General features: G+C 42.2%; 1 long non-coding RNA gene and 1 pseudogene across 1 annotated transcript; both read right to left on the minus strand.

The window, feature by feature from the left end:
* Positions 1 to 1,998: 1,998 nt before the first annotated feature.
* LOC121819452 (uncharacterized) lies at positions 1,999 to 11,413 on the minus strand. Its single transcript, XR_009599406.1, has 4 exons — positions 11,302 to 11,413; positions 10,323 to 10,402; positions 4,367 to 4,473; positions 1,999 to 2,274 (listed from the first exon to the last, which is right to left on the minus strand). It is a non-coding gene; the product is annotated as an uncharacterized LOC121819452 (long non-coding RNA).
* Positions 11,414 to 13,713: 2,300 nt separating this feature from the next.
* Positions 13,714 to 14,551, minus strand: LOC114116040 (phosphatidylinositol N-acetylglucosaminyltransferase subunit P-like; annotated as a pseudogene).
* Between the last annotated feature and the right edge of the window lie 207 nt (positions 14,552 to 14,758).

Consider the following 14,758-nt stretch of genomic DNA (forward strand, 5'->3'; position numbering starts at 1 on the left):
CAGCCATGAAATTAAAAGACACTTACTCCTTGGAAGTAAAGTTATCACCAACCTAGATAGTATATTCAAAAGCAGGGACATTACTTTGCCAACTAAGGTCCGTTTAGTCAAGGCTATGGTTTTTCCTGTGGTCAGGTATGGATGTGAGAGTTGGACTGTGAAGAAGGCTGAGCGCTGAAGAATTGATGCTTTTGAAGTGTGGTGTTGGAGAAGACTCTTGAGAGTCCCTTGGACTGCAAGGAGATCCAACCAGTCCATTCTGAAGGAGATGAGCCCTGGGATTTCTTTGGAAGGAATGATGCTAAAGCTGAAACTCCAGTACTTTGGCCACCTCATGCAGAGGGTTGACTCATTGGAAAAGACTCTGATGCTATGAGGGATTGGGGGCAGGAGGAGAAGGGGACGACAGAGGATGAGATGGCTGGATGGCATCACTGACTCGATGGACGTGAGTCTGAGTGAACTCTGGGAGTTGGTGTTGGACAGGGAGGCTTGGCGAGCTGCAGTCCATGGAGTTGCAAAGAGTCAGACACAACTGAGCGACTGAACTGAACTGAGACTCTTCTACAGAACAGAAAAAAGGAAGTATTTCAGTATTCTCCAGGAGGCTATTCAATAACAAAGCAGAGGACAATAAGAATAAAAGTGATTTCCTCAAACTCCTAAATATATAGAGGTGGCACAATCTTAAAGAAAAAAAAAGCAATAAATCAAATTCAAGTTATTTAAACAGATACACCAAGATCAACTTGATTTATTCAAGAGTGCAATGAAAGTCACTGTGAAAAAAGAAGGGAAGGTCCTCAAAAACTTAGCTATAGAATTACCATGTGGTCCAGCAATTCCACTTCTGGGTACATACACACAAGAACTAAAAGCAGGGACAAAAGTTATTTATTTATGCAATCATATTCAAAGCAGCATTATTCACAGTAGTCAAAAAATGGAACCAATCAAGTGTCCTTCAAAGGATGAGTGGATAAAAAAATATGAGAGATATATATACACACACAAGAGATTATTCAGCTTTGTGCTCAGTTGCTCATTCATGTCTGACTCTTTGTGGTCCCAAGGACTGTAGTCCATTGATCTCCTATGTCCAAAAAGTTTTCCAGGCAAGAATACTGGAGTGGGGTGCCATTTCCTACTCCAGGATTCAGCCTTAAAAAGGAAGGAAAATATAACACATTTTACCACATGGATGAACCTTGAAGATATCATGTTAAGTGAAAAAAGTCAGTCACAAAAAGACCAGTATTGCCTGAATCCACTTATATGAGGTACCTGAAATAGTCAGGTTCAGAGAGAAACAATGTAGACAGGTATTTCCAAGGGCTGGGGTGGGGAAGGCAAAGGGAGGGGAATAGAGAAATAGTGTTTAATGAGTAGAGTTTCAATTTTGAAAGATGGAAAAAATTCGTTGTACTTGAAGCTATCAAGATGACTATGAAGGAGTAATGAGGAATATCCACCAGGTAGGACCTTCAATAGGATTCCAATACTTTAATAACTTGGGGAATAAAGTGCTTTTCTAGGTTAGCAGAGTGAGATAATTATGTGCCCCTAATTTAAATTCTGGCTTGAATAAATCAATTGAGGAAGAGCAGGAAATTTTCAATATAGACTGAGTACTCAATATTATGGAATATGAAATTTAATAGCTGGGGCAATTATATTGTGGTTATTTAAGAAAACACTCATATTTTAAGATAGATACTGAAGTTTCTAAGGGTGAAATGACATGGTGTCTGTGATTTGCTTTAAAATATTTGAACAAAAAAGAATAACAGTTTAGACAAATGAGGAATACAATTCTTCTTGAATCTGAGTGATAGATATCAGTTTATACTTTCGTATGCTTGAAAGTGCTCCTAACATTCAATAAACTGATAACTTATTAAGAAAAACCACTGAGCTCTCCTAATCAAAACACAGGTTGTTTTTGAACCAAACTTGAGTTTGTTTACCCAAATAAGCAAAATCAATCTACTGACAGGGTTGAGGTGAAAGAAAGTACAGCATTTATTTGCAGGGTGCCAAGCAAGGAGAATGGGCAGTAAATGTTTAAAGGATCTGAACTCCCCAGTGACTTTCAGATAGGAGATTTTTAGATTAAAAACAAGGGTAAGGAGCTTAAGTGTGAGATCATCTCATAGATTCTTCTGATTGATGGGGTTTTAATCAACAGAGTGATATCTGGCATCTTGATCATCATTCTTCTGGTTCCAACTTGTTCGGCTGTGGTCAGTGGGTTTCATCATGAGATGCTGGTTTCTGGAAAACAACTCAAAGATATGTTACTTCAGTTTATTATCTATATCCCTTGAAAAAGACCTAGGAATCTTGTGACTCTATTTACAGCTAAACATTTATTGCTTGATTGCTTTTCCTTTGTTCCTGCATTTCCTCACTTCTGTAATCATTAACTGCTTGAGTCTGCTCTTTGGAACTCCGCGAAGACCTAAAATCTCAATCTTTTTCTACAAACAAGAAGGGGGACAATAGGAGATTGTATCCAGGAAGACCCTGCAGGGTCCTGCTCCATTTCAGGTCCCTCTGCTCTTTGATACTCCTCATCCTGAGGGGAACAGGGGCGACGACCGCTCTGGCTGCTTCCTGCTGAACAGGGGCGATGATAATTCTTCAGAATTAGAGGAGCAAACATCTTGGATCTTCTTTTCAAAGGATTCTCAATTCCCAAGTCTAGCATCGTCCTTTGAATTATGAAAACATGATTTCTCTCTTTGACCACTTTATCATAGCATCTGAACAAATAATTGAAAATTAAGAAACACATTAGAAAGATGATGATCAAATGGAGCCTTGTAACAGTACTCAAAAAACTCCCCCTGTTTCAGATGTGTTCTGAAATAAGTCCTGATGTGAATGCTCTTTATGTACATCCTATAACCAGGTAGCCTTTTGAAGTATTGTGTTTACTCGGGTTTCAACTTCTCCAGAGGAATTGATGTATATGCAGCATGTGGTATTAGCCATTACACACACTCCTCCTTCTTTTGCTAATAAGAAATCATGGACTATTCTATTGCCCGGGAACACTCGAGGCAATGAATACAAAGATGTGTGTTGGGCTGCAATACTTTCAGCTGCGTCCTCAGCAATTTGTCCAATTGTGGCAGAGAGGTTATGAATCGTATCTCTATTGACATAAACTCTGGCAGTTGGTGTGAGGTTGCCAAAAGAGCTTTGTCCTATATCATCCTCATACATTGCCAATATCATTCTTTTATTATAGGTGTTTGATTTAGTGAGGGAAGAGATTTTCTCCAGGTTATACAAGGTGAAAGGCATCTTTATATATCCCAGTAGGCATGACCCTTCTATTTGCCAGCTGTCTAAGCAGCGATATGCTCTCCCTTCCCTTCTTGGGGTATTCCCTGTGCCACAGACAAAGTAATATCCTGGAGGGGCACAAGTTATACCTGCCAGGGTAGTGAAATTAATACTGTCTTTTTGGGGGAGCAAGGACAGTATGTTCCCTAGCCAGGGATCACTACCAGTGCAAGCCCTCCATATTCCTGTTACATTATATTGAACTTTTCTGACTCTCTGGCATGAATCAGTGTCATTTTTTGCTCTTTCACATTTGTCATGAGTACATATCAGGGGGTTTTGTCCATCACATTTTTTCAGGAGAAAGTCAAGAGACCGCGGTGGACCAGTCTTAACACTCGATCCAGTGAAAACTTCCTCAGACAAGGAGAAACAAGGGGTATTGGCGCTCTTAGGTAATCTGGTTAGCCTAACTTTGAATGTGCGGCCTGGAGGAGGAAGATGATAGTAGGTCATGGGGTTTGGAACAGTACTAAAGTTAGTTACGGGGACTATAAGTGGGACATAGTCTCTTTGGATGACTTCAGATGCCAAATGGCATATCCAACAATTACTTACATTCTCACCTGTGACTATACTCTGAGATAACATAATTAGAGAATTTTCCCTCCAGGAAGCAGCAGACACCAGTGGGATGAGGCAGTAAAGAAAAGCAAGAGCTATCATTATACCTGGGGCCAAGCTCTTATGTGGGAAAATAGCAATGGCCCTGAACTTTGGTACAACTGTATTATCACAAGGTTTAAATTAAAATAGAGCAACAGTTAAATATCCCTTATTATCAATATCACAGCAAATGATGGGCTTGATTGTCTATAATATAATCACAGGTAAAATGATTAGATGAATCCAGAAGCAAAGAAAAAACTGTAAGCAAATAATAAAACAGAAAAATGCTCCAGCCAATTATAAATGTTATGATAAATGGTCACAAGTCATTCACAACTTATAAAAGATACTTTCTTTGATTTAACTGAAGTCCCACTGTGGGCTTGTAGGAAGGCAGACTGACTTTGTTCAGCTTTGTGTGTGCCTTTTCTGTAACTGCTGAGGACTGTAGATTTGTAGTTGGGTCAGAAGCGAGCTTCATCCACGTGTATCAGATCCACAACTTGACTCCTGTCAATTGAACAGAAGAGCTAGTTAGCAGTAAAACATGGGAAGGCTTCACCCTCGAGGCTGGAGTTGCTTCTTTGCTGTATATTCTTCCTCATTATTAGGAGCACTCAGTCTCCAGTTCAAAAACACTGGAAGAGGACATCTATGGGAACCATTTTCTATTAGTACCAAATTTAGAAATAGTATTTCAAACTTACCCCAGTGTTTACACACATCTCACAGTGTCTAATTCTTTCACCTTTCAATCACATGTCTGACCACTTAACTGCTCAGAATAGAGGAAGGATCTCCCACACACATTTCATAAGGACTCAGTTGGCGTCTACTTCTAGGACACATTCTAACTCTAAGCAATGCAACTGGCAACTTAGCCCACGCTAAGTCGGTTTCTTGACAGATTCTAGCCAGTGTCTTCTTTAATGAGTGGTTCTGGTTGGTCACAGGTTCTAAGATGCACGCAAACTCTTTTTTATTCCCCACATTTTAGATTCCTCCTGAATCATATTAGCAATGAAGATATCTCCAGTATCGCTCTGGATTGAGCTGGGTAGCCCAAATCTAGCAATTATCTCCTAGGTCAAGACCGTCACTACTTCTGAAGTGTTTTCAATCCAGCAAGGAAACGTTTCTAAGCAGCCTGTTAAGGTCAGCCATCACTAGTAGGTAGTGAAATTCTCCTTTTACTTTGGGCGTCACTGTAAAATCTACTCGCCAATCTTCACTCAGGCTCTCCCCTCCATCTTAGACTCCATACAGGGTGGGGGAGTTCCAGTCTTAGAATTACTTTTGGCACAAAAGATACATTTTCATAATATTCTTTAAAGTGTCCTTTGCATATTGATCTTTTAATGTAATCCTATATCTATTGTCCATGATAGGTGCTCAGGTATACTGATCCAATAACCTCTTCCATAAGATATACATGAATTAAAACACTGCTTGGTTATTTTCCACTTGCTCCTAGATACATAAGACTTAGTACTTATTCTCATGACCTTTCAAGGTTCTCAGTATGTCAGGTTAAATTCGGTCAGGCTTATACTTAGAATCCATGCTATAACTAGAGTTTTTGGCTGACTGTCCTGGGCAACGCACAACTCCCACCTCCTTTGGCTTCAGCACTGTGTCTAGCAGTTTCAAAACTTCCTGGGGGCACGTTTGATTTTGTTTTCTTCAGGAGTGAGCAATCTATCTTTCCAAATTGCCCCATATGCATTCACAACTGAAAAGGCATATTTTGAGTCAGTATAGATGTTAACTATCTTAACCTCACAGAGACAGAAAAGTCAAGTGAGAACAATAATTTAACCTTTTGGGCCAAGTATGTGATGGCAAAGCTTCCGTTCCTAGGATCTCCTGCAAGGTTATCACTGTGTATCTGCTCTTTCAGTTTCCATGGTCCGTGAAACTATTTCCATTTGAGAAGTTCTCAATGCCTAGACCTCCCAAGGAATCATTAATCAGGCCCAAACAGCTGCTCAACAATCTGCAAACAATCATGCATGAACCTGGACGCGTGGGCCACCCAAAGGGGTGGGGAGCAATGAGACCAGATTCACAAAGGACATAGTCTTTGGGGTCAAGTTAGGATTATCAAATAAAATTGACTGATACCCTCCTAGGTTGTCTGAAGTGAGCCAATATCCACCCTTTAGTTCCAACAGCAGGAATAGTGGGATGTAAACACCAGAGTTGGCTGTCCTGGAGCGAATTCTGCTTCTTGCACCAATCCAGAACATCAGCTATGATGCTCAAATACATTGACCAACCCTGGATTATAATGTCCAAAGCCTTTGTGAAATAGGATACTGGGCATTTTGTGCTCTCAGATTGTAGGTCAGTACCTCCAGTCTCACTACCTGTCTTTTATGCTTAAAGGGATCAAATGACTTTTTCAAATGTGGCAAACCCAGAACAGGGGCAGCCAGTAGTTTTCCCTTGATTGACTGGAAGGTTTTTCACATTCTCTGCTCCCCTTGAGGGCTTATTGTCAGACTTACTTTAGGGCCTCATGTAACTGTCCAACTATTAGCTTAAGTTGGGCACTTATGTGCAGCAGAATCTTGCCATTCCAGGAACCGAGGCTTCTATCTTTGGTGTTGGACACTGTTACTCTGCTACTGTCTCCAGGCAGTCCTGGAGCAATTCCTCTGGCCTTTGGTCAGTTTGATTCCTAGATATTTCACTGAGAGTTGTGAAATTCTGGCCTTTTTCCGAGAGAGTTTAGAGCTTCATTTGGCCAGAGAGTTGAGACTGTTGATTGCTTTGATTTTCAGATCTTCCTTACAAATGCAAATAATACTTGGGATTCAAGACTCAAAGTTATATAGAAAAAGACCTCTGCTAAATTTAACAATAATCTTCAGGTTAATATAGTCAATTTGAATATAAGTACTCAAATACAGTTTCGGTATCTTTCACTATCTGATTTATGCTCTTATGTCCTGAATGAATCAGTGTTCTTCAGTGCCTGGCTTCGTAAATTCAGGATGCGAGTATTATACGGTGAAGGCACGCATGCATGCTGAGTTGCTTTTCAGTTTAGTTCAGTTCAGTTTTTGCGACCCCATGAATCGCAGCACGCCAGGCCTCCCTGTCCATCACCATCTCCCGGAGTTTACTCAGACTCACGTCCATGGAGTTGGTGATGCCATCCAGCCATCTCATCCTCTGTCATCCCCTTTTCCTCCTCCCCACAATCCCTCTGAGCATCAGAGTCTTTTCCAATGAGTCAACTCTTCGAGGAGTTGCTTTTAGTCATGTCCATCTCTTTGCGACCCTATGGACTGTAGCCCACCAGGCTCCTCTGTCCATGGGTTTCTCCAAGCAAGTATACGCGAGTGGGTTGCTGAGCCCCACACCTGGGGATCTTCCCAACACAGGATCGAGCCCATGTCTCTCACATCACCTGCACTGGCAGGCAGATTAACCGCTACTGACACATGGGAAGCCCGTAAGTTGACTGCGGGAGGAAAACAAGCAGGTATTTTTAAAATCCAGTTTATCAAAGTCTGCATCCCTGTCTTGCTTGCTCCTTTAAAGGGTATTGCCTTAAGCTCAGAGCCTGAGTGTCTGGTTTCAGTTTCACCTTCACTGCTATGGCCTTCCTTGCTGTACCTGCCCCCTAATCAGCCTATGCTCTCAGGCTTCCCTGGCACAGGATGTCTTCAGGGGTGCTAGTGGCTCCATCCCTTGATGGGATGGCTGCCTGCAAGGCACAGGCTTGTTCTGGTATTCCCTCTATATTCAGTCTCCTAGGAGTGAAAGTCATTTTAGTATAACAAATCTCACCTCAACAAGGAGACTGGGCTCTCTGGCATGTATATAAAAGTGTGTTTTAAGTTAAGCACCTCAATCTAGGGGCTGCAAAGCAGTTTTGGGAGAGGCATTCTGTAGACTCCGCTTGACATGGCTCTTGTTATGGGGTTAACTCGTGTTCAAAACTGAGCTAGTGGTACCAATCAGAAAGTCAGTTGTCTGTTTCCCAAAAAAGGGTGACCTGGCACTCCTGGTGGGAGGTGGGATGGGGCCTGTTTGCCCAAGTGAACTCCCTGGCTTTCCTCACTCTCTCTTGTCTCCAGCATGAAGAATGATTTCTCCTCCTCTTCTGGTTTCTGTTTTTAAGTTGGGACAGATTTTTTTTTTTTCAGTGGCTTTCTTGGCTTTCAATAAGCACTGCTGGGGATGCACTTTAACATGTCCCTTTTAGGGGTCTCTTTTCTGAGGGCTACCCTTCACTCTCTTGGGTCCCTGGAATCTTATCCTCTGCTCAGATTTCTTGTCTCCCTGTTTCTCTGCCCAGTGAGTTTCGCTGCCAAAATGGGCATCTGCTGCTTCATTTAAAGGGTTTTTTGGTTCTTGTATGCCCTCCTGACTGGGAGAAACCGAAAGCAGTTTCTATTACACCAAAAGAGATATCAGAAGCAGAAATAGACCTTCTACCTTTTGCACAATTTCTAGATATCTGGGGCACTCTGAGCCACAGGGTCTGGTTAATTAACTTGAAATTCTCCAGATTATCTAAACTCATATCTGTATATTGGTTATACGCCCTGTACATTCTCTCCCCAAACTCAGGGGTTTTACTGTGGCTGTTTGCACATTCCTTGCACCTTATGAAAACTCCTGTATTGGTTCTCCCTTTTGGAGCCCTACCATGATGCACTCCTTGTGATGCTCAATGCCAGCTTTATCTCCTAGGTCATTCTCCTCCCAGTCTGGATCTGTGGTGGGAATTGCTTTTGCTGCTGGTGCTGGGAAGGGGTTGCCCGAGATAGCAACATGCGTTTTACCTGCCTCTTCCCTAGCATTTTCTATTACCATCCTTATCTCTTCCTCAGCCAATGGAGTAGTTAGGAAGCTCTGACCCAGTTTGGACTGTAGGTGGCAAAGATGGAGGAGAATGCATTTTCCATCCTGGTATGGTCATCACAATAGGTTGGTATATTAATTTTCCAATTAAACAAGTCTGAATTTGAAAAGGGAGAGCATGTCCACATGAATCCTGCTGGCTGATCTCGGGCATGTATTCCTCCAATGAGAATCTGCCTCAGTGTGAATGCCTGGCCTGAACATAAGCGGTTCTCTGACCAATATGGGAGCTCTGTCCGATATAAGAGCGAGACAATTCCTCCTTCCTCAGCTTCTACCTGAGCAGGTGAAGGTGCATTTGTTGCTATGGGATCTACGGCCCCTGCCCCTCTTCCCCATTCTGCCCACCATACAGTGTTAATTTGCAGGTCATCAAGCAAGGAGTTCAGGTCCTCTGAGCATTAGGTGCCTATTGTCCTTGCTTGGTGCCCTGCCAATAAACGCTGTACTTTCCTTTAGCATGACCCACTGTCAGTAGATTGACTGCTGCGCATCAGGTGAGTGAACCCAAGTTCAGGTCAGTAACAAAACTGCCCTATATGTCCTACAAATACCATTAAAGCAAATATCCAGGAAAACTGAAAACAAGGACAAATGCTTACAAAATTAAAGCACTGACTAATATAGCATAATCCAAGTCAAAATAAAGAAATAAAACAAAGAAACGTTTTCAGTTATTGCAATCCAGAAGTATAAAATATTTTGTGCTCCAAAAAACATGGCTAAGACAAAACCAAGAAAAGACAAAATGCTGATCTAAAAGTAGAAATTTCAGAGAAAACTATAAGAATAAAAGCAAAAGCCAAGTAAGGATTTTCCTTAAAGAGAAAAAATAACCATGTGCAAAATTAAGCATAAAAAGTGAGCCATGTATAATATCATATAAGAAATGAACCACCAGTCCAGGCTCAATACAGGATGCTTGGGGCTGGTGCACTGGGATGACCTGGAGGGATGGTATGGGGAGGGAGGTGGGAGGGGGGTTCAGGATGGGGAACACGTGTATGCCCGTGGCAGATTCATGTGGATGTGTGGCAGAACCAATACAATATTATACAGTAATTAGCCTCCAATTGAAATAAATAAATTTAAATTTAAAAATAAAGTGAGCCAGTGTGAGGATTTTAAAAGATACATCAGCAAATGTATGGTAATAAAGAAAAAATCTAGATGGAACACATGATATCCAGCAAGACATTGCACTTAACTCACTTTCAGTTTTCACCTTCCCCAGAAATATAACCTTAGCCAGCCAGATCGGAATTTTCAGATTGGCACTGAAGAGATTATCTGTTCTGCGGGCCCTCTCCATAGCCTGCCCCCAGAGCAAGAAGCTGTCTACATGATGAAGCTGCCATTCTTTTCCCTCAAAAGATGTCCTGGCCAAGAAATAATCTTTTATTTCCCTAAAGGCTAGTGGGGATACTCCCCAATTTGACCTTCAAATTGATTGAGTTTTGTTTTACACCTCTGCTCACCTACGGAGGTCCTTGTTCTGGAAGAAGGATGAGTTCTCTGCAGAGCAGGACTTGGTCTCCTGTGCAGCTGTGACTCGGAGCTAGAATTCAAGCAAAGCCATTGATACAGAATTCAAAGTTTAAGGTTTAGTATGCAGATAAGTGGAGAAGGCAATGGCAACCCACTCCACTACTCTTGCCTGGAAAATCCCATGGGCGGAGGAGCCTTGTAGGCTGTAGTCCATGGGGTCGTGAAGAGTCAGATACGACTGAGCGACTTCACTTTCACTTTTCACTTTCCACTTTCATGCACTGGAGAAGGAAATGGCAATCCACTCCAGTGTTCTTGCCTGGAGAATCCCAGGGACAGAGGAGACTGCTGGGCTGCCATCTATGGGGTTGCACAGAGTTGGACACGACTGAAGTGACTTAGCAGCAGCAGCAAGATGCAGATGAGTACCTCCATTTTGTACTCAGAAAATAAAAAAGGTATTTTTCTAGATATGCATTTGCTTAAATTTGTATGACTGTAATAGTAAACGTGTTTTTCCTTTTGTTTTTAGAAAAAGAGCTCAATTTTCTAACAATGAAGGAAATGTAGAAAGAGTTACTACTTCCAACTCTATCCCCAGTCAGAAAAAAATCTGAAGATATAGGTTGGAGATAAAGTTCAGGCCTCATGTCTAGGGAATGGCAGAGAAAGAATCAGAGTCCGGGTTCCCTAAGTTCTGAAGCTCTCGCTTGTACCACTGCCTCCAAAGACACTGTCAATTTCACCTCCCAACCATGTTTATAAAGCAAATACTTTAGTCCTTCCTCATTTCCTCCTGGTCTTCATTTTCTCCTCTCATGGCACTACTATTTTCATATTCCCAATTTCCTAATAAGACACACCTAGGAAGGTGCCTTTCTCATGGTCCAGTGAAAGACAGAGCAGATATAAAGCTAGGGGAGCCCAGGACAGCATCTGCCCCATGCCCCATATTTCTGTCAGCCTTACCTGGAGAGGGGTTCCAGCCCTAGGACTCAACCCGGAGCAGAGGGAGGAAAGAGGCTAGAGGGCTGAGCCAGATAACCAGCTGATCCAGGCTGATCTTATGTTGTCTCCTCCATCCCCTTGCAGAGTTTGTAAATCTCTAGGCCCAACCCCTTTTAAATCCCACCCCTTCCCTACCTTATCTCCTGACATCTCATGAACCATGAAGCCACTGCTGACTTCCAAGCTTGACTTTCTACCCATAACCACCGAACTCCACCTTCAGGTCCAATTCTTGGGCATTTCTGATTCTCCTCCACTCCCCAACTGCCAGGATTCCAGGCTTTCAAGGAAATTAAAAAAAAAAAAAAAAAAGGAAACTGTCCATCCCTTATTTGTGTCTGATGCTTTATGACCTCATGGACTACACAGCCCACTAGGCTTCTCTGTCCATGGAATTTAGGCAAAAGCACTGGAGTGGGTAGCGATTCCCTTCTCCTAGGGAATCTTCCTGACCCTAGAAATGAACCTGGGTTTCCTGCATTGCAGCTGGATTCTTTACTGGGAAGACCCCTCAAGGCAATAAAGGCAACACTAATTACCAAATTATTCAGCTACAGCCCCAAGAGTCAACCTTGACTTCTCCCTTTTCTTCAATCCCCACATTTAATCATGCTCAAACCTTTGAATTTGTCCACTTCTTTCTCCCTCCATGGTTCTGTAGTTACATATGACTCTATGCAGCCTTCCTGGGGCAGAGTCCTACTATGTATTCTGTTTTAACTCTTCTCTGAGGTCCCCAGAAAACAATATTTGATGCATATTTCCAGAACTGTTGTACAGATGCTAAAATCCCCACATAATGGAAGTTATTGACTTTAAAAAATGTATGTGAAATTTGTAAGTTAAGTTTCATTGGGAGCAAATGAGGACTGTAGCCTGGGAGACAGCACCTTAGATAGCTCTGATGATAAACTGCTCCACAGAGGTAGTGGGGAAGGTCAGCACAGATGTGATTTTGGTGAAGGGGGAGTCCATGCAATCAACTGCATCATTTTTGTAGAAGTTTTCTGCTAGTCTCGTGAAAGCTTCTAGATATGAGAAGATGCAAGAACTGGGCTCATAAGGCCATCTTCTGAAAACATCTGTCTAAAAACCTGTCAGTTCTTTCCAGAGCACAGAGTGCCTCATTCAGCGCTCCACCCAGAACTCCTTTCATGGAGTGTTGAAAGTCAACAGCTGCAGCAGCACGTGATCTAACCCTTGTGGAGGTAGATGGCAAGTGTCAATTGGTAGCTGCCAAAATTAACTACTTGAAGACCATGAACACACAGCCCCCCAGACCTACTGGAGCCAGAGGATTGACAAAGTGATACTGTCCTGTCACCTTACCGCCAACAAATCAGAGAATTATAAACAACCTGATTACATTCCCTGTGACCACTCGCCCCCTCCCACCCCCCAACATGGCCTTTAGAAATGCTACCTACTCCAAAAAGAGTGCTTTCTGGAAATCCATCAGGGAGTTCAAGTATTTTGAGCACTAGCTGCCTTGGACTCTGGCCTGATGCTCTGCACTTTCCTTCACCACAATCAGGTGTCAGTAAATTGGCTTCACTGCATGCAGGCGAGGCAGACCCAAGTTTGGTTCAGTAACAGCTCCCAGTGGTTGTCACAAGGCCCAGCAGTAAGGACAGGCAAGCATCATGGCTTGGAGACAGAAAAAAACATGGCCAGTATTCAGTTCACAAATCACTTGGTTTACTACGAGCAATTAGCTTGCCAGACACATTAGTCAAATTTGGGAATATAGAAAAGAGGGTAGGGAACCTCTCCAAGGAGAAGTCTGGGCAGGAGACATGTCGGCAGGAGCAGTGGTCTGCTGTCTGCAGTGGGTCCCCAGACAGTGTGAGCGGGAAGCGGGCCTCCGCTCCCAGGGCCTCTGGCAGTGTCCGTCTGCAGCAGCTCTCAGCAGGTGGTCAGGTCGTCAGTGACGCGTCTCATTTTAAGCAATAACATTTACCCCTGGGGACGGGACCTTACTCATCAGTTGCTTCTCCTGCTCCAGTGACTTGTGTCACCCATCAAACTTCCCTCAGTTTATCCCTCAGTCTTCCAGCCGACTTTTCAAGACAAAGAAAAAAAAAAAAAGTGGAATTTCACCCTGGCTACTGAGGCTTAAAACCCTTAACTTAGCTTAAAGTCTAACAAGTTTCACACAAGATGAATAGAAATTACAACACAAAAGAAATTATATCATGACATAATTTATAACTAATATTTGAGAACATTTATATTTTTAATGGTATTTACTCTAAGAAGTTCAATTTACATTTTGTTTCACATCTCAATACATCTCAAGAAGAGAGTCAAATTAATTATGGTCAAACATATAATGCCAAAATTTATAAATGCTTAATGTTCGTATATCTGCATTCAGTTTTCATTGTAAGGTTCCTTGACTATAAGAAAGAACATTTAGTTCACTCCTTTGATAGGAATTAGCTATTAATGCTGAGATGGCTTTTTCTTGGTATTTCTTCTGTGATTATACGAATGGTATTGAGTGGTGAGGTACTTATCATGTTAATTTTTAAAAATGCACACAGCCAATTATTATAATTATAATAATAGACGGTAGACAGGTAATGCAACTGCCCAATATTTTCGAGGCCGGTAGATTAAGCCTATGAAGTTTAACCAGCATTCAGGGATAAAAAGCCTTCACAAGTTATAGTATGGTGCCAAACTAGAAGCTTAAAGAACAGGTAGAAGGCTAAAGAACAGGTAGAAGGTTAAAGAAAGGTAAAAGCACAGAGCACTAATGACTTGCTCTTTCTAGCAACAGCCACAGTGAATGTTCTACTTCCTCCTTGGTTTTGTACATTCTCAGTTTTGAGTCTGTGCAAGAGCATGAGGGAGGAAAACTGAGGGAAAGACTGTGGAGCCAAGGCCCCCCACCCCTATTCTCTGGCCCACACCCTATGCTATGGGCCCCTGCCCCTGTGCTATGGCCCCCAAAGAGTTTAAGAGGCTCAGTTTCCAGGATCTCAGGTTCCATACATTTCAATTCTTCTGAGTCCCAGCACCCTGGACTTCTGCTATTAAGGCACTCATCCATCCAGATTCAGGCTCTACCAGCTGTGCGACCTAATACAGTAAGTTAGGAAACCTCTCTGTGATTCCATTTCTAAAATAAATGAAGCAGGCAAAGTAGTACCTACCTCATGTTGTTGGCAGAACTTAGAGAAAATTCAGGTAAAATATCCTTCATGATGCTTAGAATTCAGTAATACATGCATATTGCAACAAGTTTGTTATATACGTGAAAGTAAAAAGAATCAAAGATACCTTCAACATTTGATGCATGTTCTTTTGGACTTTTTCCTAGAACTTATGTTGCTTACATAAAATATGAACCTCTTATAACAGTGAACTTTCCTTCTTTAGGGATTTTCATGAGACTTCAGTGAAATATAAA

Source organism: Ovis aries, chromosome 1, assembly GCF_016772045.2.
Source record: "Ovis aries strain OAR_USU_Benz2616 breed Rambouillet chromosome 1, ARS-UI_Ramb_v3.0, whole genome shotgun sequence".
Taxonomy (NCBI): Eukaryota; Metazoa; Chordata; class Mammalia; order Artiodactyla; family Bovidae; genus Ovis; species Ovis aries.